The sequence below is a fragment of the Scyliorhinus canicula genome, chromosome 10, assembly GCF_902713615.1.
Source record: "Scyliorhinus canicula chromosome 10, sScyCan1.1, whole genome shotgun sequence".
Classification (NCBI taxonomy): Eukaryota; Metazoa; Chordata; class Chondrichthyes; order Carcharhiniformes; family Scyliorhinidae; genus Scyliorhinus; species Scyliorhinus canicula.
In genome coordinates, this window is record NC_052155.1 from 81,332,163 (window position 1) to 81,359,738 (window position 27,576).

Here is a 27,576-nt window from a genome sequence, read left to right on the forward strand (position 1 = left end):
AATCTTAACTGTTTGTTCCAAGGATAGCTCCGATTCCCTAAGCAACCGTTCCCTCAGCTTATTTTCATTCATACCAAACACAATCTGGTCCCGAATCATAGAAGATTCCACTGCAGAAAAATTACAAGTTTTAGCTTTTAACTTTAAATCAGTGAAGCAACGATCTATGGACTCTTCTGTCTTCTGTAAACGTGATCTGAACACTTAGCGTTCATAAATTCCATTCTTTCTGGGGGTGAAACGTGCATCAAATCTTTGAATGAATTAGTTAAAATTTTACTATCTTCATCGTTTGCAAATTTAAACATATTAAACACAGCAATTGCTTCGGGCCCTGGGGCTGTTAGGAAAATCACTGCCTTACACAAATCTAATTGATCTCTGAATTTTACTGCAGTAAGAAACAGATTGAACTGTTGTTTAAACACATTCCAGTTGCTGCACATGCTACCATGAAATCTGAGACTCATTGGTGGCTTCAAGGTCTTAATTCTTGCAGTCTGCAAAATCTTCAAATCTCTGTGGACCTTGTGGCAGGCTTTCTCAGTGTTTAATATCATCCAATTCTGGTACCATGTAATGCTCTTGTCGGATGGTCTGATTTGTATTACAAGAACACTTGTAGCTAAAGCTATAAACCATTTATTGACATTAACTGTGGGTTAACTATATACAAAAAAACAGATGAATAACAGTATTAACATGCACAAGCCACCTCTCTCTTCCAGCTCCCTAGTCAGTCTGAGGCCAACTGACTCTAACATTCACAAAAAACCATGATATCACTACGATGTGGAGATGCCGACGTTGAACTGGGGTGAGTACAGTAAGAAGTCTTACAACACCACGTTAAAGTCGAATCACTAGCTTTCGGAGCGCAGCTTTTTCATCAGGTGAGTGAAGAGGCGGGTTCCACAACCACATTTATCAACAAAGTCAATGATGCAAGATGATACTTTGAATGCAAGTCTTTGCAGGTTATTAAGTCTTTACATGTTCAGAAGTGGAGGGATAATCAGAAGGGCAGCACGCACAGCTATGAAAACAACTACTGCAGGCTGAAAAAATAGAAAAAGGAGAACCTCTTTGCCCCTCCTCACTGAATAATCACATGAGCCAAAATCCCCATGCATACTCAGTTTACGAGAGCAGCATGGTAGCACAGTGGCTAGCACAGTTGCTTCCCAGCTCCAGGGTTCCATGTTCAATTCCCACTTGGGTCACTGTCTGTGCAGAGTCCGCACGTTCGCCCCATATCTGTGTGGGTTTCCTCCGGGTGCTCCGGTTTCCTCCCACAGTCCAAAGATGTGCAAGATAGGTGGATTGGCAATGCTAAGTTGCTCTTGGTATCCAAAAAAAAGGTGATGTGGGGTTACGGGATAGGGTGGAGGTGTGGGGTTAGGATTGAGGTATGGGCTTAGGTAGGGTGTATTAGTTCATTCCTTTAATTCATTTATCTCGTTTGGAAACTGTGGAAAACCATCCTGATTCAATTCAGCATGTCCACATACATTTGAGACCATTTTGGCCTTTTCGGGATGAAGTAGGCATCTCCCAGGGAATTAGTTTTGAAGACAGGCAGGCCATTACACTGAAATCTTTGTGACAAGATATTCTTCAACAACCTCATCACTCACATATGGTCATCGATTGGACAAGAAGACTTGCAAGAGGCACAGACTATTGGCTGGTTATGAACAATGAACTAAGATCATCATCAAGAAGTGCAAGGAACGTCAAGAAAATATTTTTACAGATGCACCATAGAAAGCATCCTATCTGGCTGCATCACAGCCTGGTATGGCAACTGCTCGGATCAAGACCGTAAGAAACTACAGAGAGTCGTAAACACAGCCCAGTCCATCACACAAACCCGCCTCCCATCCAGTGACTCTGTCTACACTTCCCGCTGCCTTGGGAAAGCAGGCAGCATAATCAAAGACCCCTTGCACCCTGCTTATTCTCTCTTCCAAAGTCTTCCATTGGGCAGAAGATACAAAAGTCTGAGAACACACATTAGCAAATTCAAAAACAGCTTCTTCCCCGCTATTACCAGACTTCTGAATTACCTCTTATGGATTGAACTGATCTCTCCATTACATTCCGTATGCTCATTTGATGTCTATATTCATGTATGCACATTGTGTATTTATTGTGTGTCCTATGTTTTTCATGTATGGAATGATCTACCTGGACTATATGCAGAACAATACTTCTCACTGTACCTTGGTACACATGACAATAAATCTAAATCTAATCTAAATATGCCAAATAACCACAAAGAACCACTGATTGCACATGCAGTTCCTAACCATTCCTTGATGTAAAGTATCATCTGACTATTTTCAGTTTATTTAGCATGCCTAGAGAGATAATTTTGGATAAAGGTCTGCAATTTATGGGTAAGCTATTTCATGACATATATGAGAAATGGAATGTTGATCATGCTACTTCTTCTTACCATCCCAGATCTAATGAATGAATGATTTACTTGGTAAAATTCCTAATTCTAAAACATAGATGGTCCAAGCACTGCACATTGCACAGTTACATCTGAGAACGATACTTTAAGCACTTCCTCACCAGCTCACATCTGCAGACTAGTGGCTACCAATTTACCTATTATTACCCATTCTACACTCTCAGAAACTATACAGCAACTTTAAAAACTACAAGAGAAGATAATCAACATGCAAAGTAAGAAACAACACGTACATAATGGCCAGATCTGCAGTTTGGACAACATGTTGGCATCCATGATCCCTCAAAAGGTATGTGGCAACAAGTCAAGGTGACAAGGATTTGTTCAGAACCAAGGTCCTATGAAGTCATTATGCACAAAGGTACAATGGTGAAGGATAACCGAGGAGAAATCAAATCCACTCCTCTCCTCAATCACCGTGCAGTCCTTTCGCACCTAAGGCAAGATCCCAAGTGCAGCCAGGAACAGCATCCAAAAACGACAGTCCCACATATGACTTTGAAAAATGAAAGAAACCACCAGACAAGGTTACCATCACATGAACTAGGCAGACAGGTAGATGACCTTTCCGCTTTAGAGCCTGATGGATATATCAGTTCCACACAATTATATAATGGAAACTAAACATGAACATGCATTGTAATTAGTTACATTTCTTTGGAAGGCAGGAAAGTCTCATTAAAAAAAGGGGATGTTGTAATATGCATTGAAGGATGTGAGCCTGTCTCTATACACACTAGAAGGGGGAAAGTAGCACGTATAGTGTGATCCTGCTATGTATCAGAGTAACACTGGTGTAATGTCATCGGAGCTATTCGCGGGCTTTTGTGGAGTTCACCGTTGTACTCTGAGCAGAATCTTGTAAATAAACCCCTGCACTATGTTGTATAAACTCAATGTGTGCCACCTCTACTTCTTCTTCATGGCTGCAACAAAAAATACAACAGTTCAGTTTTAATTTCACTTCTGCTGCGAGTGGCAGGGCATGCAGTAGCTCCTCATGCTCTCAGCTTTTAAACAATGTAACAAAGTTCTCATGTGCACACAATGTGTTTACCGCATCACTTATGAATGATTGTTGCTTTGTGTCTTCCATAGCAAATAAGCTAAAGGATTTTCATCATGAAAAGAACATGACAATAAGGTTCCACTTGACGTGTCAAGAATCCGTATGCGCACATTTTATCTTTAGTGGGTTTTTTTGTGCATTGAGAAAATAGACCCTGACACATCTAACTCTAACAATAAGCCTGATCAAAATCTTTGATTATTATTGGATGCTGTATCATAAATCTCACAAAGTAACAGAAGTTTGATAGAGAAGAGGGACAAATATGAGTTTTTGCTTCACTGCATTAAATTAATTCCCTCAGATTTGACCCAGATAAAAATATGTGCTGCTTATTTCTGCAGGTGTTGAGCTGTTTCTTGATGATTGTTTCAAGCAGCAGATGAACAACCCACTGTAATTGTAATTCACCAATCAAGTCTATGAAAGTATCATGGTGAGACAATTCAGCCATGGCAAAAATGAACTCCATAGTATTCTTAGATGACACTTAAAATACCAGTGAAAAGCTGTTCCATCTGCTGTTCAGATTTTTCCATACATAATGAATTCCAAATTTTGCAGGTTGTAGGTTGATATAGCTAATGAAAACAGATTAAAATCATTTCTAAATGTTTTGGAAGCAAAGTATGAAAGGACAATAATAGCCAGTTGTATATGGTGATCATAAACACTTTTTTCATCATGACGTTCATGTTTAAAACATTCAAATTTGCTGCAGAATACCCTAATCCCACAATCGAGCAAGTGTTTATGAATACATAGATACATGGAAGATAGGAGCAGACGGAGGCCTTTTGGCCCTTCGAGCCTTCTCCGCAATTTATCATGATCATGGCCGATCATACAACTCAATAGCCTAATCCTGCTTTCTCCCCATAGCTATTTGTCCCAAGTGCTATATCTAGCCGTCTCTTGAATATATTCAATGTTTTATCCTCAACTACTTCCTGTGGTAATGAATTCCACAGGCTCACCACTCTTTGGGTGAAGAAATGTCTCCTCATCTCAGTCCGAAATGGTTTACCCTGAATCCTCAGACTGTGACCCATGGTTCTGGTCTCATCCACCATCGGGAACATCTTCCCTACATCTACCCTGTCTTGTCCTGTTAGAATTATTTAAGTATCTATGAGATTCCCCCCTCATTCTTCTGAACTCCAGCAAGAACAATCCTAACCTAGTCAATCTCTCCTCATATGACAGTCCCGCCATAAATTTCTGCAATTCTTAGCACAATCAGGATTGCTTAGTAAATGTTGTCCAATTGTGGAATCATACCTAATGTTGGTCATGATATTCTGACTTTTGCAACCACCGACTGGTTGAGTGTGACCAGTACCGTGCCTGTTGAAAACAGCCAAAGTGATGTGTTGTTTGAAATGATCCACCAGCCATTAAGACATACAGACGACATACCTGGCGCCACACTGGCACTGAAATTCATATGCCACATTACTCATTTGTGAGGTAGGCAGAACATCGATTTTGCTTGATGGCAGCAGCCTGTTAATGGAAAATGCCACTCATGTTGGTACAGTACAGTAGCAATGTGAAATGGCTAGCTTCACCTGTTGCTCAAATTTTTGCAGACACCTCTGAGGCAAATTGGCATTTTTCAGAACCGAAAATGACAGCCTTGGGTTCGTCCATGAGTCATCGTGGTAGCCAGCAGCTATCCCACAGGATAGCTTTGATATACCCTGGTTGGAATTCACTAACCTCCCGCCGGGTCGGAGAATCGGCATGGCGCCAGGCGAATCATGCCACGCCGCCCTGAAGCCGGGACGCAATTCTCTGCAATGCGGAGAATCGGCGCCATTGACGCCGGCATGGCTGGCGTGGCCGGCGCGGCGCCGGTCGGGGCATGCGCCGATTCTCCAGCCAGCATGCTGATTCTCCGGGCCCATGGGCCGAGCGGCTGTCAACAAAAAGCTGAGTCTCGCCGCCGCTGTTCTAACATTCTCTGAGCCAGCGGGTCCTCGGCGTTGTCCGGGTGCGACCTGGGGGGGGGGGGGGGGGGGGGGGGTGTCCGACCCTGAGGGGGGGGCCCACGTAGTGGCCTGGCCCGCGATCGGGGTCCACCAATCGGCGGGCTGGCCTCTCTGGCCCCCCCCTCCCCACCCCGGCCTCCTTTCCTCCGCGCTGGCTCCTGTAGCCCTGAGCCATTTGGCATAAGGGCCGCTGCAGGGAACAAGACCACTGCGCATGCTCTAGTTGCCGCCGGCTCAACTGCGCATGCGCGGACCCCGCGGCGCTGGGTTCAGGCAGGATCGGCAGCTGGGGCGGCGGAGGCCACTCCAGCGCCGTCCTAGCCCCTTGTGGGCCGCAGAATGGGGTCCCAGAACGGGCGCCGGCGCCAGAGTAAAACACTCCCGTTTTTACTCCGGCGTCGGCACTTGGTTGCCCGTTGGGAGAATCCTGCCCCCTATCTCGGTATCAAGCTTGCATAGTAAACATAAAAGCAAATTAGTGCAGGTGCTCAAAACTGCAGCAAAAATAGAAAACACTGGACAATCTCAGCAGGTCTGACAGCATCTGTCAGAGAAAAGGGAGCTAACCTTTCGATGCTGGATGACTTTGACAAAGCTTTGGCAAAGAATCTCCCAGACTGGAAACGTTAGCTCCCTTCTCTCTCCACAGATGCTGTCAGACCTGCTGGGATTGTCCAGTGTTCTGTTTTCGTTGCATGGTGAACAAATGGCTCGAGTGCTCTGTTTACAAGATTGCTGATAAGATAAATCTTTCAGCACGTGGAATTGTAGGAATCCCAATGTGTTTATTGACCAGTGAAGGTGGGTTTGTGGGAGCCAGTAGCGAACCCATTGACAGAATTCTCAACTAGCGGGTAGAGGAAAGGGAGCTCAATTGACTATTCCATTCCAAAGGTGAATTTGAGCACAGGGTGGAGCCTACGGAAGTCGGTAAGGAAATTCTTACATGCAACTGCATATTCAAATAGAGCAAATATATTGAAATATGCAAGTGGTAAGATGTTAGATGTGATTCCATTGAAGATACATATCTCATGGAAACCAAAGGAGATTTGGTGAGAGCTGGGCGTAGGGCAACACCATGAGCTGGATTCCCTGTTCCTGAGGATAAATGTTGACGCTGGTGCAGAATTCGTGGACTTCCACAACAACAAAATTGGTGCTGAACCTGGACCAATTCAACGACAATAGAGGGGCTAGCAATCGATTCCAATGAAAAGCGGTGCGGGATTCACTGGGTCTGTGATTGACTCTCGGGAGGCTGACAAGCTGCAATGCAAATTCACATTACAACCTCCACACACGCTCATTCCAGCCAACAAGATGGCATTGGTTGTGCCGAAATGTTTCCATACAGCTGATAGGTCAACTGGGGCCAGAGGGCACATAAGGGGATGGCCTGGGGGGCCACTGATACGACCCATGGCTCAAAGTTCACAGTGGGTTGTCAGCAGCGTGCGCAGCTGCATGGCTGCCTTTCCGGCCATGGCAATGGTGTTCCATGCCAGTCCACCTCAGCCCCACAGCCCACCTCCTGGCCCCACCCGCTACTCCCCCTCGGCCCTGGCAGAAGCCCCCCGGTCAGCAGCACGACTTTCAGCAAACTATGGCGATATTGGACACTTTCTCTCTCCCTCAGCAGCCTCGATGGCGGTTTCACGACTTTTAAAAGCACAAGTAAACCCTGCCGTCGGGAACTCGGCCCAACAGAGCGAAGAATCGCGGAGGCCTCAAAGAATACCGGGTCAGGCCCGCTAATGATATGCAAATAGTATTTACTGTACATGCGTTCTGCACGACACCGCTGTCGAGGTGATGGAGAATTGCGATTTGGCGTCAAATTGTCATCCATCGACGTTTGGGCGTCAGAACTATTCTTCGCCCAATCGCATTTCGACATCAGTCAACAGAGAATCGCGCCCCATACATTTGAGCATACATGGTGTTGTTAAAACTGAACTCAACTGTGCAGGTTTCAGGGGCGGCATGTGGCCCAGTGGTTAGCACTGGGACTGCGGCGCTGAGGACCCGGGTTTGAATCCCGCCCTGGGTCACTGTCGGTGTGAAGTTTGCATTTTCTCCCCATGTCTGCATGGGTTTCACCCCCACGACCCAAAGATGTGCAGGTTAGGTGGATTGGCCAGGCTAAATTGTCCCTAATAACAAAAAGAAAAAAAAAATTATTGGGTAAACTGTGCAGGTTTCTGAGTTCATATTTTCATATAAATACAAATTCAGATATTGGTGATGCACCTAGATTGCCATGATATAGTGACGTGGTGCAAATGTCTATGGATTCCTTGAGCAGAATAGGCTGACAAGGTTGAATGAGCAAATGGACATGGCATCGCTATCAATATGTTTATTAAAAGTCTACATGAAGTTAGGCCACAGACCAGCCATGATTTCATTGAATGGTGGTGCACGCCTATGGGGCTGAATTACCTACCTCTGTTTCTATGTTTTTAAGCAAGTCTGGTTTCGTCTTTGCACAGGTGAAGGAATCCTTCACTGTTTACGTAGAAAACCTGCTCAGAACTGGTTGTAGCAATTCGTTCAACTATTTGACAAACAGAAAGAACATGTCCATGCATTGCACCTTTTTCAAGTAAACAAACACTTGGGGGACAGCCATTTACTTTTTCACTCCCCCTGCTGATGCTTTGACCAATCAGAGTTGACGTGCCTGGTTTGAATATAAGCAAAAAGCTCTACTAATGCATTCTCCATTGCAATGCCTCTACCAATCAGACTCCACTTGCCAACCAATCAGAACCTTCTTGTCATGCATATAAATTGTTGTTCCATTTGAGATTTGGTATGCCCATGAATCTGATGAGTGGAACATAAAAGGTTTCAACAGTATGTCTCTTTTTCTACAGTGGGGAAGATTAACATGCAAAAATTTATTGCCAGGACTATATAAAGGCTAGACAGTGACCAAGAACAATAGGCAATGACATTTAAGGGGAAACATATAGGTATATACACACAGGCCAAAGTAACATAAACTACAAGCGGCTATTGGATAGGTATATGGATTACGGTAGAATGATGGGGTGTAGATTAATTTGTTCCTAATCTAGGACAATAGTTCGGCACAACATCGTGGGCCAAAGGGCCTGTTCTGTGCTGTATTTTTCTATGTTCTATGTTCTAACCATTCTGCAGTGGCATCATTTAAACCTCTCAATGCAACCTTCCAGTCAGATTACTTTTTTACTGGGCGTATTGTTGAATGGTGCACTCGCCCTGACAACCCCCACCCCCATCACCCACCCGTACCACTCAACTGGCCCTCCCCCCCAACCCACTACTCCATCCATCTGTCAAGGAATCAGGAAATTTGCTTAACCATGGCTGAGGTGGGTTAAGTGATGATCCTGTAGATATGTGGCTCGGGTGCTGAGCAGTTGTACAGGAGAAGTCACTCCACGCCAAGAGAGTTTTCTTCGGCCTCTTAAAAAACAGTTTTTCTTGTGGGTCAACTTTGAAGGAAGTGGTGTATTGTCATGTAATAAAGGCATCATAACTGCTGCCGGGGAATCAAATATTTAAACTTAAGAAACAAACAGAAGAATGTGGAGTTTAGGTCAATTCGAACAAAAGCATTGACATTTCAATTTATTTGTTTTACTGTATTTGAATTTCATTCACTAAAGTTTATTTTATTTTGGCTGTTCAGCATTTGTGTGTCAGGCATGGCTCAACGGCTATAGCATGCCTCTGAGTTGGAAGGGTGTAGATTCAAACCCCACTTGAGCACATAAACTGAAGTTGACGCTCCAGTGCAAAACTGGGGGAGTGCTGCACTGTTGGAAATGTGGGGCGCAATTTAACAGGGGCATTTGGTGGGATGTTTCTCAGCACCTGCAGCACTGAGAGTGACACCGCTATCAGACGGGACTCTTTTTTTTGGCAAAGTACATGGCCGGGATTCTCCCCTACCCGGCGGGGTGGAGTGGCGTGAACCACTCCGCCGTCGGGCTGCCCCAAAGGTGCGGAAGTCTCCGCACCTTTAGGAGCCAAGCCCTCACATTGAGGGGCTAGGCTCGCGCCGGAGTGGTTGGCGCTCTGTCGGCTGGTGGGACTGGCCTTTGGCACCACGCCAGCCGGGGTCGAAGGGACTTTTCCGGCCGGCGGAAGTCCACGCATGCACCGGAGTGTCAGCGGCTGCTGACGTCATCCCTGCGCATGCGCAGGGGAGGGGGTCACTTCCGCCTCCGCCATCGTGAAGACCATGGCGAAGGCGGAAGGAAAAGAGTGCCCCCACGGCACAGGCCCGCCCGCCGATCGGTGGGCCCCGATTGCGGGCCAGGCCACCGTGGGGGCACCCCACGGGGCCAGATCGCCCAGCGTCCCCCCCCAGGACCCCAGAGCCCGCTCGCGCTGCCTGGTCCCGCCGGTAAGGTAGATGGTTTGATCCACGCCGGCGGGACCAGCATGACAGCGGCAGGATTTCGGCCCATTGCGGGCCGGTGAATCGCCGGGGGGTGCGCCGACCGGCGTGGCGTGATTCCCGCCCCCGCCGAATCTCCGGTGCCGGAGACTTCGGGACACGGCGGGGGCGGGATTGACGCCAGCCTCCGCCCATTCTCTGACCCGGCGGGGGGTTGGAGAATCCCGCCCCACTTCTCCGAGGCCACAATTGCCTTAATTTCCTGCACTAACAAACTCAGCCCCAACTTACCTGTTCAGGGGTCCTCAAGCCTCTTGCATAAGGGAAGGGCAACCCCCAGCCCGATCTCTGGCAATGCCAACCTGGCACCTCGGCACCTTGGCACTGCTAACTTGGCACCTTGGCAGTGCCCTTTCCAGCCTGGCAGTGCCAAAGTGCCCGGACGGCAGCAGGCATGCCAGGGTACTACCCTGCCCAGAGCTCGACCACAGGCTGGGTCTCCGATGGCCTCCGATGGCTTGGAAGACCCCCCAGGTGCCATTGCATCTGGTCAAGGTTTGTGTGGACCCAGTACTAAACAGCACCATAGCAAGGTCTCCGAGGCACGGGTATTCGATTCTGGGCCTTGGGAGAATCCGGCGCTGAAATCTTTAAGTGAGCCTAACTTGCCCAGTGAGGGCAAGAACCAGGTTGAGGCGTCTCCCAAGCGTCGTTCGATCTCCCAAGGCTTCCCAAGCGTCGTAAGGAATCAATGGCCTCATCGTGTCCAAGTTGGGCACGACGAGGGTATTCGATTGGGCCCATGGTCTTTTGGATGCCATGTCAAACCCTGGCACTGCCTGCTTTTATAGATTAAAGCAAAATAACTCACAACACTATCTTGAAGAAGAGCAAGGGAGTTCCCTGGAATCCTGGCCAGTTTTTTCCCTCAATCAACACCGTGAAATAAAACACATTAACAGATAATTATCATTGTGCTGTTTCTGGAAACTTACTGTGGACAGAATGGCTGCAGTGTTTCCCACATTACAACAGTAACTACACTTCAAACGTTTTTCATAGCTGTCAAGGCCAGCAAGCCCACGAGGCGAACTCGGGCAGGGCGGTTTGGGGGCAGCAAAAATCTGCCGACTTTAAAGCTGGCCAAATCTGTATTGATGAGCAAATAGCAAATTAGTTCCCACTTTCCAGTAGATTAGGTTCTTTATACTGAAAGGATTATGTCCATTACTCCAGCTGTGTTTCCTTTTAGAAATAGTTATAGCATTTTTTCTCCATCGCTGTTTTAATAGACCTTTTAAAATGAGTTGTTGTGCCAGCCAAGCCACCAGTCACAGTGACAATATACTAATGTGTCCACCAACCTTTAATTAGATCCGAATTGTGGCATCTTTTGAAAAACAGTTTATGCAATGCAGATTCCATATAATACTCTGATGAATACAGATTTAAAATCATGACTTAGCTCTTTAAGTGTCTCTGTTGTTAAACTCAATTGAGTGTGTTGTATTTCAGTTCCAAAATGTAATCTGGTGTGTGTGTGGGGGTGGGGGGGGGGGGGGGGGGGGGGGGGGGGGGGGGTTGAGCCAGATTAGCACAATAGAAATAAATGCTGCTGACAGCACATACAGATATTAAATGCAAATATTTTAAATAAAGTTTTTGACAAGAAATCAAAGTCTAGCAACTGAATAGCAATTTAGAAAAAAAATAACATTAAGGATCACTTTACATTTTGAGTGGTTATTGTCTTAATACAGTATTGGTGGAACTTGGCAAGTCTAATATGTTTGAGATTTCCCATTAAATACTAATAAACCCTCTGTGCCATAATGTAGCTTAACCGTTAATTTAAAATTTGTGGTGGGCATAGAACATAGAACAGTACAGCACAGAACAGGCCCTTCGGCCCTCGATGTTGTGCCGAGCAATGATCACCCTACTTAAACCCACGTAACCTGTATACCCGTAACCCAACAATCCCCCCATTAACTTACACTACGGGCAATTTAGCATGGCCAATCCACCTAACCCGCACATCTTTGGACTGTGGGAGGAAACCGGAAGCACCCGGAGGAAACCCACGCACACACAGGGAGGACGTGCAGACTCCACACAGACAGTGACCCAGCCGGGAATCGAACCTGGGACCCTGGAGCTGTGAAGCATTGATGCTAACCACCATGCTACCGTGAGGCCCCTTAAGTATATTTATGTGCTTAAGTATATTCATTTTTCTGGGTGATGATGCAGTGTAACATTTTCTTTATGGAAATTTTAGTTGCAAAATTCTTTATCACAGTTTCTGCACCACCAGACAGAATTTACAATTATTTTGGGGTGTTTTTTAATTTATTACATGTGCCAGAATAATTGTTGGTTTTCCATTTGGATCTGTTGTTTCCGTATGGTCACAAAGAGGTTTAGGAATCCTGGCACAATGTTGTTTCGGTGTTCATGTTGTAAATGTTGCAACAAATGTTTGCGTGCTCCAGTTGTGTTAAGAGTGGTCGATACGAGCTGGGGGAAAGGTTAGGGAATGGGAGTAGAACCAATTTCTTCCTGTGTGGGGAAAAATCTGTGTGGAAGGGAAAAATCGTCTGAACTTCTGTTATACTCAGTTTTGTGAATAAACCGATTTTCAAGGCAGATGGGCTCCAGCCTCTTCCTTTGCCAGATGCCTGTTTCACGCCTCAGCATTGGTGAGATGAAGATAGAATTTTTAAAAATTAATTTATGGGATGTGGGCGTGGCTGGTTAGGCTAGCATTTATTGACCACTCCTAGTTGCCCTTCAGAAGATGGTGGTGAGTTGCCGCCTTGAACCGCTGAAGCCCTTCAGGTGTAGGTACACCCACTGTGCTTTTAGAGAGTAAGTTCCAGGATTTTGACCCAGTGTCAGTGAAGGAACGACGATATATTTCCAAGTCAGGGTGGTGAGTGACTTGGAGGGGAAGCTCCAGATAGTGGGTCCTCAGGTATCTGCTGCTCTTGTCCTTCTAGATGCGGGTTTGGAAGGTACAGCCTAACAAAACTTGGCAAGCTTCTGCTATGCATCTTGTGGATGGTACACATGGCTGCCCTGTTCGTCGGTGGTGGAGGGTTGGAATGTTTCTGGAAGGGGGGAGCAAACAAGTAGCCTGCTTTGTCCGAGATGGTGCCGAGTTCCTTGAATGTTGTTGGAGCTGCACTCATCCAGGCAAGTGGAGAGTATTCCATTACACTCCTGACTTGTGCCTTGTAGATGGTGGACAGGAGCTGAGTTACTCACTGTAGGATTCCTAGCCTTTGACCTGCTCTGGAAATCTCAGTATTAATATGGTTGACCACTTCAGTTTCTGATCAATGGTAACCCCCAGGTTGATTGTGAGGGATTCAGCGATGGTAATGCCATTGAATGTCAACGGGTGATGGTTAGATCCTCTCTTGTGTGGCACTTGTGTGGCACGAATGTAACTTACCACTTGTCAGCCCAAACTGCAACGGAGAAACAGCCAGAGTTCTTTACTCAAAGTAAAGGAATCAGAATCGTTCACATTTGAAGTGACAAAATTAATAACTTTGAATGACTATTTTGAAGTCAATCACAGTGAAAGAAATTGATTTTTAGGTTTGTGAATACTTTGAAATGGCAGTTTCACAGCCAGATAATGTCTGTATGGTGAGTCTGCAGAAAATAAAACAAAATCACAACTGCTTGTATTAGGTGGGCTTCAGAGATATAAATTGCCATGTGCATGTTTAACAACAATGATTGGGACACCTAGGGGGTTCGATGGCTTAGCAACATGATTCATTAGTGTTGTAAAGAAAAAAAGATGATTGTGAGAAAATGCACAGGGCATTTGAGTTGTCTCAAACACTGCACCAACCAGACATTTTCTTCTGAAGTTATCCTGTTGACTGTTATACAGGTGTTTGGTAACTTGATATCTCATCATGAATTATTCAGATTGTAACTGTTCACCCTTGCTTAGTTTATGTAGTAATTCTTCCAGAGTCTTAATATCTAGTATTTAGCAATCATGGTAAATGAATGCAAAAAGGATTAATTTAAAAGGTGTTTTGTTGAAGGGTTTGTGTCTATTTATTAGTGTGTGGATAGTGGACGCACCAGTTAATCAATGTGCTGCTTCTGCATTTTCAACCAGCTCATAAAAGCTCTTGTTTGATTTCCTGGTCAGGCAGGATGTTGAGGGTCTGTTATGATGTTGTGAGCTGAGCAGAGGGGAGCTGGTGAGTGGCACCAAGGAAACAAGGTGCTGCAGAGCAGTGGCAAGCTGAGACTTCATTCACAAAAGTTAATTGTGGTGTGTGTGTGTTGTGGGGGGGGGGGGGGGGGGGGGGGGGGGGGGGGGGGGGGTGGGTGGTGGGTGGGGGGGGGGGGGGGGGGGGGGGGGGGGGGGGCGGGGGGGGGGGGGGGGAAGGGGGGGGGGGGGGGGGGGGGTGGGGGGGGTGGTGGGGGGGGGGGGGGGGGTGGGGGGGGGGGGGGGGGGGGGGGGGGGGGGGGGGGGGGGGGGGGGGGGGGGGGGGGGGGGGGGGGGGGGGGGGGGGGGGGGGGGGGGGTGGGGGGGTGGTCTGGTATGGCCTGCGAGGTGAGGGGTGGGATGGAGTAAAGTTGCCATCTGTGATTAGCTGTATTCCTGGCCCATACCTATCTCCTGCCTTCTTGTAGTCACCTAAGACGTCTTCCACGTTACATGAAGTTACAAGATGGAGTGTGCCTACAGGGATATGCCAATACAAATCTCTAGATTAAGGAATGAAATTAATCCTATGTATCTGAATACCACCTGCGCTGAGGTTCTATTTATCCCTGTTGTTGGCAAAGAACAGGGCTGACCACTTGGCTGTGGAATTCTCAAGATCAATTGGACCATGCCTTACCCTCCTGTGCCAATGGAAAAGTTTGTTTGATCACAAGTCCAACCAGGCTGTGGTCTTCACAATTTGGGGCAGCAGGGTAAGCATGGTGGTTAGCATAAATGCTCAACAGCTCCAGGGTCCCAGGTTCGATTCCCGGCTGGGTCACTGTCAGTGTGGAGTCTGCACGGTCCTCCCCCTGTGTGCGTGGGTTTCCTCCTGGGTGCTCCGTTTTCCTCCCACAGTCAAAGATGTGGCGGAGTTAGGTGATTGGCCATGCTAAATTGCCCGTAGTGTCCTAAAAAAAAAAGGTTAAGGGGGGTGTTGTTGGGTTACGGGTATAGGGTGGATACGTGGGGTTGAGTAGGGGTGATCCTGGCTCGGCACCAACATTGAGGGTCGAAGGGCCTTTTCTGTACTGTACTATGGAAATGTGTCCTCAAGGTCTTACGGGAAAAGGAGATAGTGGATCTTGTCCAAATTATTAATTGAAGATTGCGAACCCTTATTTGCCAGAATTGGTTCAAACAAGCACCAGAGATAACATAGCATGGTTGGGTGGCGAGAAAGACCCTCTGCATCAGATCCTTCATGCATACCCAGAGTTTTGCCTACTCTCGCTCATGCTGCCCGTCAGGTGACTGCAGTGGTAAAGAGACTATTGCCCTCCTCGCTGTCTGGCATGTACCTTTGAAAAAAAAGATCTGAAAGGGATGCAGCTGTTGTGTCAAGGTTCACCTCAGGAGTTCCAGAACACAGGAACCTGAGCCCTAAGAGCTGTTGCAGAGATGCATAGTAGATAATATAAGCTATTGCTGGCAGGGACCACCACTCACTGAAAGTTGCTCGTTGGTCTTGTTGGTTCTAGGGTAAAAGAGTTGTCCATGGCTAAGTGGGGTGCATCCTGGCATATTCCAAGTTGCAGGACTACATCGTGAGGGATGCAGTAAACCTGGTGCATCAAATGCAAAGGTCCAATGATAAAAGAATACTGTATAATGTCCTCCCTACCAAGGGCTGAAATCCATACAAAACCACCCTGGTTGGTATGTTGGAGATGAAATGCTTATTCGATATGACCTGCAGTTATAAGCATAGTGGGTACTTCAGAGTGCCTATATCCCATATTGAAAGAAATGTAACTGTATTCCATTTTATGTACTGTCAAATTTGAAGAAATAGTGAATGTGCATTTAAAGTTTGTGAATAAGTATATTTCTGGGGTAAAAAAGCAAAGGGAGTTAGGACTCACAAGTGTAGGCACATTGAGTTACCACAGAATGGAGCTGGACTCCTGAGGCCCACAATAATAGAACAAAGAACAAGAACAAAAACAAAGAAAATTACAGCACAGGAACAGGCCCTTCGCCATCCCAGCCTGCGCCGATCCAAATCCTCTATCTAAACCTGTTGTCTATTTTCCAAGGTCTACTTCTCTCTGTTCCCCACCCGTTCATATATCTGTCTAGATGCATCTTAAATGATGCTATCGTGCCCGCCTCTACCACTTCCGCTGGCAAAGTGTTCCAGGTACCCACCACCCTCTGCGTAAAAACTTCCACGCACATCTCCCTTAAACATTCCCCCTCTCCCTTGAAATCGTGACCCCTTGTAATTGACACCCCCACTCTTGGAAAAAGCTTGTTGCTCTCCACTCTGTCCATACCTCTCGTAATTTTGTAGATCTCAATCAGGTCCCCCCTCAACCTCCGTCTTTCCAACAAAACAATCCTAACCTACTCAACCTTTCTTCATAGCTAGCACCCCCATACCAGGCAACATCCTGGTGACCCCTCTCCTGCACCCTCTCTAAAGCATCCACATCCTTCTGTAATGTGGCGACCAGAACTGCACGCAGTATTCCAAATGTGGCCTAACCAAAGTCCGATACCACTGTACATGGCCTGCCGACTCTGTACTCAATACCCCGTCCGATGAGGCAAGCATCTGTATGCCTTCTTGACCACTCTATCGACCTGCGTTGCCACCTTCAGGGTGCAATGGACCTGAACTCCCAGATCTTTCTGTACATCAATTTTCCCCAGGACTCTTCCATTGACCTTATAGTCTGCTCTTGGCACTTTTAATAACGGGACACTTTTAAAATTCTTTCACAGGATGTGGTAGTCACTGGCAAGGCCATCATTTTTATTGTTCATCCTTAATCTGCCTTGAGAAGTTGGTGGTCACTTCCTTATTAAGGGTGAGTTTTCATTGTTGAAACGCTGCTGTCCATGTGATGTAGGTGCACCCACAGTGCTGTTAGAGGGGAGCGCCAGGATTTTGACCCAGTGACAGTGAAGAAACAGCAGGAATATTCCAAGTCAGGATGAGTGTATTTTGGAGGGGAACCGCCAAGTGGGGGTGGTGTTCCCATGCACTTGTTGCCCCTTTCCTTCTAGATGGTAGAGTTGTGTGTTTGGAAGGTGCTATGAAGGAGCTTGGCGGGTTTCCTCCAGTGCATCTTGTCGATGGGAAACACTGCGGCCACTGTGTGTCAGTTGGAAGGATGGATATTGAACGTGGTGAATGGGGTGCCCATGAAGCAGGCTGCTTTGTCCTCGATGGTGTTGAGCTTCTCGAACGTTATTGAAGCTGCATTTATCCAAGAAAGTAGAGAGTATTCCATCACACTCCTGATTTGTGCCTTGTAATGTGGACAAGCTTTCGGGAGTCAGGAGGTGTGTGACTTCTACTGATTCCCAGGATGTTGACAGTTAGGGATTCAGCAATGATAATGCCGTTGAATGTCAAGGGGAAATGGTTGGGTTCCTCTCTTGTTGGATATGTTCATTGCCTGGTCTCGCGTGACATAAATATTACTTACCACTTTTCAACCCAAGCGGAAGGGGGAGCAATTAAATGGGCTGCTTTGTCTTGGTTGGTGTCAATATTCTTCAGTATTGTTGGTGTTGCACTATCCAGCTAAGTGGAGAGGCATTCTATCACGCATCTGTAGATGGTGGACAGGGTTTGGGGAGCCAGAAGGTGCGTTATTCACCACAGGGTCCTTTATAAAATTGCAAGACCCTCATCCAGATCCACATTTTGCCAAAATTAATCACATCTTCCTTCGGCCAATCCTATCTGTGTACCAAATGTTATTGAAATCCACCTTTTAGGTTTTAATATATATATTATATAAAAACACTGGTGCATAACCTCCTGCCTTCCCAGCATCAGATTTGAGGGGTACCCCAAAGATGGACATGGAATTCCTCAGGGAAGTTCCCAGGTAAGGGGTTTGATCTGTAATTGTCCAGAAGTACTAACTTCCCTGGAAATGTGTGCTGTTTTGGGAAACATCAGACAAAGTGAATTAAATCGCTAACTTTGGATGGTTCTGCTAATTTTACGCTAATTGTTACTCTGAAAGATTTAGAAAAAATAAAGCGGAACTATTTGAAAGACGCAGACCGAGTTCTGCATGGGACCACCCCCGCCCCCCACATACACACACACAGACGCACACTCCGGACCCCTTATCCCCCAACTAATGTCACCCACCCAGGTATTCCCAACCCCCTCCCTGACCCTCCCCATGGAATGTCTGTCCACCCCAACCCTCAGCCCACAGGATGCCCCACCCTCTCCCCTTCAACCTGTGGGCCCGACCCTAAGTGCCCCCTGACCTGCCCCCCGATCCATCCTGACATCTAACTCACCCTCCCCGACATCTGGTTCCCCCACCGATCGATGTCAAACCCCCCACCCAACCTGAACCCCCCCTCAACATGACCAAACCCCACACCCCGTGAGCACCCTGACATCCAACCCCACTGACGTCTGACACTCCTAACCCCTGATGTACGACCCCCTGATGCCGCCCCCCCCCAACATCCGACCACCTGTACTCCCATCCACCGGAATGTCCAAATCCCTCACTTCCACCTTCCCTGACACTTGACACCTCACACCCCACCCCATGACATTCGACTCCTCTCCCCGACCAAACCCTCCACATCCGGCCCCCCCACCACTCTCCCCCGATATCCGGCCCTCAATACCTCTGCCCACCTTCAGCGTTTGTCCTTAATCATATAGCAGTACAATAAGAAGAAGGAGAGCTGAAAATAATACAATTTCTTTCCACTTGATGTTAAACATGCTGCAAAAGCTATTCCCCCACAGCTTGTTAAAATTACCAGTCAAGCTAGATTTCAAAAAGGTTGCCTGGCAGGTCCCCTCATTCAATTTTTAATATCTATAAAGCAAAGCAATATAGCGTGTTGGCAATATTTGTTGAAAATCTATATAACTAAAGGTCAGCCAAGTTTCTATGTAATAACCAAGGATGTGGCTTTGTTTCCACTCAGGTTTTCTGTGCCAAAGCTGTGAGACAATAATCTCTCTGAACAACGTGCACCGAATCTAGTTAGAAAAAAGCAAAGGCATTAGAAGAGTTAAATATTTGTTCATAAATATACAATATGGTCTAAAGCTGGACAATCTCTAAGATGCCCATCTCTTTTTCACTAACCAATCAAGAGCATTTGATCCAAATTGAGAAAATATCTCAACCAGGGTTTATTACATTGTAATGGCAATTCTAATTAGAATATGAAACTTTGAATTCTAGCAGTAGAAACTTTGGCAGGATTTTTCACGTGGCGGGATTGACATTCCCCATCATGTGGAAAAAAAAATCAGTGGAGAACACATTCCCCCCCTCCATCACAAAAGCCCGCAGCCAGTTAATGTAGCAAGGTGTGTTAATTGGCTGGAGGCAGGACTTCTGCCCCTCACATGGGAGGAGTCCTGCATCAGAGAGCTTCCAGCTATTTTGACTGGCTGCCAGCTCTTAAGCCCCAACAGTGTTACCCGGAGCACAGTAGCCAGAGCTGGGACTGCAAGTCAGTTCCAACAGTATAAGTGGCTGGCAGTGCACCATGGAATACTTAAGTCTTAGGTCACGTGGCAGAGATAGGAGGGGAGGTCTGGGGATGTGGAAGAGAGAGGCCGGATCGCGATGGAAGGCTTGTCAGGGAAGGAGAACCTGGATGGGGGGAAAAAGGGCCTTGTGGTGGGGACATCCCGATTGGCAAAGAGAGAGCCAGTGATGGAGCACACCACCTTTCCTCACCAAGTTCCAAGCTGGATAACCTACTTTCCTCACCCTGTCCGCTGAATTCTTCTCACCGACTTCCAAAGTGAGACCAGGTGGGAAACAGCCCTTAAAACGGCTAATAATTGGCCACTTGAAAGCTTCAATAGGGACCAAGGGCAGGGCGGAATGTAATTGGCCTTTCCTGCCACAAATTGCAGGCAGGTTATGGACGGTGGGTAGCTGGCGCAAATACAATCGAGGGAATTTTACAGGACCACCCCCTGCAAACTCACCAGCGGCAGCCCATAAAATGGATGAATTTCTGGACATTTGGGGACAGACCAGGAGGGGAAGAGGGCTGGCAAAATTGTGGGGGAAGGTTTCAGAAGAGAAACTTGCTGTCTTCCCACCACCATGCCATTTTTCCAGCAGTAGGAAAGTTGATGTCTTTGATTACCACCGGGGAGCCAATTTCCTGTCTCTGTGGGTATTTTCCCCACATTGGTAGGTTGGTGAAACATTGCAGTCTCCTAGTAGCCGCAAGGGGTGGGGGCACAGGCCCCAGGCCCACGGAGGGATCAGCAGCAGCATTAGCCACCCTTGTGGCAACAATTCTTCCAGTTCTTTACACCCATTGCACATCCCATTCTTGGGCCTGGTTGCCTGACCTGGTGGCCTGGTCCAGGCTTTCCCCACACCATTGACATGCTCCCTCTTAGGAGCTGCAACCTCAACAATGTCCACCACTATGGTGGAGCTAGTGAGACTGCTGATCCGCTGCTCCTCTGATTGGTTTGGCATCGCTTGGTGGAGGACTGTCATCAATTGGACGGTGTCCCTGGTGGTAGTCTCTTGCCCATTGAAGTCGGTTTCTCTCCCAGTTCAGGCTCCGGTGGCTGGATTTGGAAGTACTCAACATAACTTGATAAAACTGTAAAAAATAGATAATTATTTTGATAAAATAATCATGTTGAAGTTAGTACTCCTGGACAATAATTACAAATTGTAGAATGATGCATAGAAACATCTAGGCTTATCTTGTATCATTTCTCTTATTTTCCTTTTCCATGCCGTACAATATATTTGGTTAACATTTGCACAATTTAATGAAGAGTCTCAGGAACATATTTACAACAACAATGTAAGTACACCCATTTACTGTCATCAGGAGGTTTTATATCGACTGTTTTGTAATAAGCTAGCAAAGTGTTCAATACACAGTATCCAGTGGAACATGGTGCCAGTTACACAACATATAAAGATCATTCTGCAGAAGCTTAAAGGTTCTTTGGACCTTCATAGATTTCTACCCTTCAGATCTGTTGGAGATAGTTAATGTGTATAATATTGACTAGACCAAAGTAGATTTGTGTGTATTGGAGAAATTTGGTAAATCTGTGTCGGATTTAGGGAAAGAATGACAGATATTTGATTGATAAAGCAGTCACTGGATAATTCCTCCAATCCACTCCTTTGACTGTTAAAGAGGCTTAGAAAAAAACTGTAAAGCCAAATCATTTTGTTCTAAACAGATTACAAAGATCATTTTCCACTTTTGATTTTATATGCAAGATGTTTAATGACACTTCAGTGAGTGCATATTCCTCTTTGAATTAAGTAGATGACATTTGAATCTTGTGGCAGGGAAGATAAAGTGCTGTAAAAGGAGATTGTGGAACTATGGCGATGCTTATCACACTGAAGATGTGTGTTAATGGTTCTCTATTGATTTCTTATTATTCCATTCTTTTGGAGGGTGATTTATCTTCTTTATTTATGGGATGTGGACGTTGCTGGTTAGGCTAGCATTTATTTCCCATCCTTAGTTGTCCTTCAGACGGTGGTGATGAGTTGCCTTCTTGAACAGATGCAGTCCTTGAGGTGTAGGTACACACACTGTGCTGTTAGGGAGGGAGTTCCAGGATGTTGCCCAAGCGACAGTGAAGGAACGGCGATATATTTCCAAGTCAGGGTGCTGAGTGACTTGGAGAGGAACCTCCAGGTGGTGGGGTTCCCAGGTATCTGCTTCTCTTGTCCGTCTAGATGGTAGTGGTCATGGGTTTGGAAGGTGCTGTTTTGGCGAGTTACTGCATGTATCTGGTCGATGGTACACATGTCTGACACTGCTTATTGGTGGTGGAGGGTTTGAATGTTTGTGGAAGGGGAGCAATCAAGCGAGTCCTGGATGGTGTTGAGATTCTTGTGTGTTGTTGGAGGATCCAGGCAAGTGGAGAGTATTCCATTACATTCCTCATTTGTGCCTTGTAAATGGTGGACAGTCTTTTGGGGGGTCAGGAGGTGAGTTACTCACTGAGGGATTCCGAGACTTTGACCTTCCCTGGTAGCCACAGTATTAATATCGCTAGTCCAGTTCAGTTTCTGATCAATGGTAACCCACAGAATGTTGATTGTGGGGGAGTTCAGTGATGGTAATGCCATTGAATGTCAACGTCCTCTCTTTTACTAAATGGTCATTGCCTGGCACTTGCGTGGCATGAATGCAACTTGCCACTTGTCGGCCCAAGCCTGGATATTGTCAAGGTCTTGCTCCATTTGGACATGGACTGCTTTATTACATGAGGAGTCACGAATGGTGCTGAACATTGTGCAGACATCTCCACTACTGACCTTATGATGGAAGGGAGGTCATTGATGAAGCAGCTGAAGATGTTTGGGCTTGGACACTACGCTGAGAAATTCTGCAGTGATGTCCTGAAGCTGAGATGATATCTCAACCACCATCTTCTTTTGTGCCAGGTATGACGCCAACCGACAGAGGGTTTCCCCCTATTCCCATTGACTCCAGTTTAACTAGGGCCCGTTGACGCCATACTTGGTCAAATGCTATCTTGATATCAAGCGCAGTCACCCTCTGGCATTCAGCTCTTTTGTCCATGTTTAAACCAAGGCTGTAATGAGGTCAATAGCTGAGTGACCCTGGCCACCTCATTTTTCATATGCCTGATGTTGCTCCTGGCATGCTCTCCTGCACTCTTCATTGAACCAGGGTTGATGCCCTGGCTTGGTGTTAATGGTAGAGTGGGGGATATGCTGAGCCTAGAGGTTGCAAATTGTGTTTGAATACAATTTTGCTGTTTCTGATGGTCCAAATGAAAAATGAGGTGTCAACCTGATTAAGCTACAACACAGGACTACTTGTGTGCCAAACTGCATAAGCAGAAAGTAATAGACAGAGCTAAGCAATTACACAACAAACACATCTGTTCTAAACTCTGTAGTCCTGCCACATCCAGCCGTGAATGGTGGTGGACAATTAAACTGAAGAAGGAGGCTCTCCAATTTTCCCTACCTCAATGATGGAGGAGTGCAGCACATATGTGCAAAAGACAAGGCAGAGGCATGCAGAACAATCTTCAGCCAGAGGTGCTGAGTGGATGATCCATCCCGGTCTCCTCCGGGGGTCCCCAGCATCACAGATGTCAGTCTTCAGCCAATACAATTCAGCTGGATGCCCAGCTTGAGTTGCAAGATCTGTTCGAAATCTATCCCATTTAGCCTGGTGGTAGTGCCACACAACACAATGGAGGGTATTGTAATGTTCTTGTCAGATGGCCTGATTTACATTATAAGAATGATTGTAGCGAAAGCTATAAACAATTTATTTTATTTATTTATTTTTTTCTTTTTAAAATAAATTTAGAGTACCCAATTCAATTTTTTCCAATTAAGGGGCAATTTAGCATGGCCAATCCACCTAGCCTGCACATCTTGGGTGTGTGGGGCGAACCCCACGCAAACACGGGGAGAATGTGCAAACTCCACACGGACAGTGACCCAGAGCCGGGATTGAACCTGGGACCTCATTGTCGTGAGGCAGCAGGCTAACCCACTGTGCCACCGTGCTGCCCAATAAACAAGTTATAACATTAACATATACAAAACAACAGATGAATAACAGTAAGATCAAGCCAAGCAACCTCTCTCAGCTTCCTCCAGCCAGTCTGAGGGGCCACCTAACTAACATGCACTTATATGCTACTGAGACTCCTAAGGGTCAGTCACGGAATTACAACTCAACCATGATATCACTCCAGATATCCCACTTTGTCTCCACAGGACTGTATGGTGGTCACTTCTACCAATAGTGTCATGGACAGATGCACCTGCAGCAGGCGGATTGGAGAGGATGAGGTCAAGTATGTCGTTACCTCTTGTTGGTTCCCTCACCACCTGCTGCAGTCCCAGTCTAGCAGCTATGTCCTTTAGGACACGGCCAGTTTGGACTGTGGTGGTACTACCGAGCCACTCTTGAAGTCCCCCACCCAGAGCATATTCTACGCCCTTGTCACCCTCAGTGCTTCCTCTAAGCTGTGTTCAACATGGAGGAGTACTGATTCATCAGGTGATGGTGGCCAATATGTGGCGATCAACAGGATATTTTCTTGCCCATGGTTTAACCTGAAGCCATGAGACTTCATGGGGTCCAGAGTCAATGTTGAGGACTCCCAGGGCAACTCCCTCCTGACTGTATACCACAGTGCCACTGCCTCTGCTGGGTGAGACAGGACATATCCAGGAATGGTGATAGTGGTGTCTGGGACATTCTCTGTAAGGTATGATTCTTTGAGTATGACTATGACAGGAATTGCTTAATAAATGAACAAGAAGAAATCATAGAATCTCTGCAGTACAGAAGGAGGCCGTTCGGCCCATCAAGTCTTCACTGTCCCTCAGAAAGAGCACTCTAACTAGGCCCACTCACATGCCCTATCCCCGTACCCCCACCTAACCTTTGGACACCAAGGGGAAATTTAGGATGACCAATCCACCTAACCTGCGCATTGTTGGACTGTGGGAGGAAACCGGAGCACTCCGAGGACACCTAGGCAGCCATAGGAAGAGCGTACAGACTCCACACAGACAGTCAGACAAGGCCGGACGTGAACCCAGGTTCCTGGCACTGTGCCACCCTACCATCCCTCTTTATCTAATTCACTTTTCACCGTCTGTCGTAGTGGGATTTGAACCCGTATGCCAACAGCATTGCTTGGGTCTCTCGGTCACTAGTCCAGTGATTAAACCACTGTGCCATTTCCTTCCCAAATGGGCGCTTGTGATAAAGGGATGGCAATAGTAAAGGGTGATTTTACCCTGCATATAAACTGGAAAAAATAGATTGCCAGTGGCAGACTGGATGGGGAGTTCATAGACTGCTTTTGAGATAGTTTCTTAGAGCAGCATAATCAACCAGAGAGCAGGTTAGATTAGACTTGGTAATGTGTAATGTGACATGAATAACGAATGACCTCCGAATGAAGGCATCCTTGGGTAGCAGTGACCACAATATGAAAGGGAGAAGAGTGGCTCTAAGGTTAGTATTTCAAACTTAAATAAAGGCAATTATGTGGGCATAAAAGCTGACCAGTTGATTCTCTATTCATCCATCCTGTAGACTAGTCTAGAAGTTAGATCAATAGCAAAGCAATGGCAGAAAAAACTGTTTCCAGCTGAAGAATGCCTCAGAGCAGCACTGTAGCACAGTGGTTATCATTATTGCTTCACAACATCAGGGTCCCAGGTTCAATTCCTGCACAATTTGCAGGAATGAAACAAATAGGAAAAAAACAAGCATATATGAGAATCATATCAAAATATGATAATAAATGTTGCTTTAAAGCTGTGGGTCTCTGGTGAATTCAGTGAGCATTTCCCACATTCAACTTATGCCACTGAACCATGACAGTCATAATAATTTAGATTTAATTGAGTGCACCACAACCAAGCTGAAAGAACAAACATTGAATATACATGATGCTTATTTCCATATGAAAATTAACAGTAGAAAATGCTATTAAAATGACAAAGCACTCTCACAGATTGAAATAAATATGCCAAATTATATATCTGAAGCCATAGGCAATCACAAAGTACGCACATCTCTTTGTTTCTACAAATTCTTTGTGAGCAGCATTATAGATGATTGACTTGATTGAAACTTCAATGAGCTAACCTGTCAGGTTGGAGCCGTCTCAATCCAAAAGAGCTTCTCCATCAAGCTCTGAAGATAGTTAGACACGGGAGTCACCTTCTGACTACAAAACTACTATTGCTGAACTACGTATTTTACATCAACACGAGTGCAGAGCAAGTTCCCCATGGAGATTCCTTCCTGAATCTTCTAACCGTTTTTGTGCTATGGTCAGTGAACTGTGCTCCTGTGTGCACACTGACGATGTTTCTTCCTCCCAAATGTGATTTGTTTTTTCAAATATCAAGCCGTGTTGTGATACTCTGAGGAATGACTGAACATGTATGTGAAAGAGTGTACTGAGGACTTCTGACAGTGCACAGAAGGTCGTGTGACAAGATTTGGAGAGGAGAGATATCCCGGGCTAGATTCTCCGCCGCACCGCACTACATTTCTATTTCATCCCACCGGCGAGATGCTCTATTATCCTGGCTAGTCAATGGGTTTCCCATTCCGTCGGGATACCCCCGGGCTGCCGGCGAAATGGAGCATCCCACCGGCGGAGAATCCAGCCACCTATCTGCAATGGGATGGGAAGCCGTCCTGAACAATTGTTGAGGAGGCAGTGGGAAGAAGTAATAGTAGAGGGCAACGTTCCAAGAATACGGATGCAGTGAGGGGGAAAACTTTTATGAACTGACACATGCAGCCAAGGTGGATACATTAATATTTAAGTGACACATCTACCAATTGTATCACTAATCTCAATTCACAAAAGAAAAATTACACACTTGGCAGCAATCTCCATCAGTCAGTCAGTGCTCAGCCCTTCAATTCATATGCTTTATCTTAGCTTCACACACTCTTGCATGTTTTGCACCTACAACTCACAGTTTGCATACACTGGCAGCAATTCATCCATGACTAGTGCTCAATCAAAGATATTGCTGATCACTCACTGACACATCACAGAATTGTTACGGTGCACAAGGAGGCCATTAGACCTAACGTGTCTGCACTGATTCTCCAAAGGAGCATCATGACAGTAGTGATATCATGGTTGTGTTGTAATTCACCGACTGACCACTGGGAGTCTCATTAGTATAGAAGTAAATGTTAGAGTTAGGTGACCCCTCAGACTGACTGGAGGAAGCTGCGGGAGAGGTTTCTTGTGCTTGATCTTACTGTTATTCATCTGTTGTTTTGTATATAGTTAAGCCACAGTTAGTGTTAATAAATCGATTATAGTTTTAGCTACAAGTGTTCTTGTAATATAAATCAGGCCATCCGACAAGAACATTACAATGACTTTGTGCAATTCCCCTGCCTTTTCCCTGTACCCATGCAGGGAAACCTCTATTTCTGTTCAAATATTCATTTCATGCCCTTTTGAATGCCTCAATTGAACCTGCCTCCCCCCACGCTCTCAGGCAATGTATTCCAAACCCAAACTACTTGTGTGATATTTTGTTTCCTCACATCGCATGTACTTCTTTCTCAAATCAGTTTAAATCTGTGCCCTCTCGTCCTTGATCCTTTCATGCGCAGGAACTGTTTCTCCCTCTCTATTCTGTCCAGCCCCCTCATGATTTTGAAATCTCTATAAAATTGCTTCTTAGCCACCTTTGTCCAAGGAAAAGATCCCAACCTCTCCAATCGATCGTCATAACTGAAATTTCACATCCCTGCAAGCATTCTGGTAAACCTCTTCTCTCCACTGTTTTCACATCCTTCCTATACTGTGGCACCCAGACTTGTACACAATACTCCAGGTGAGATGCTCTTGTCCTCTGT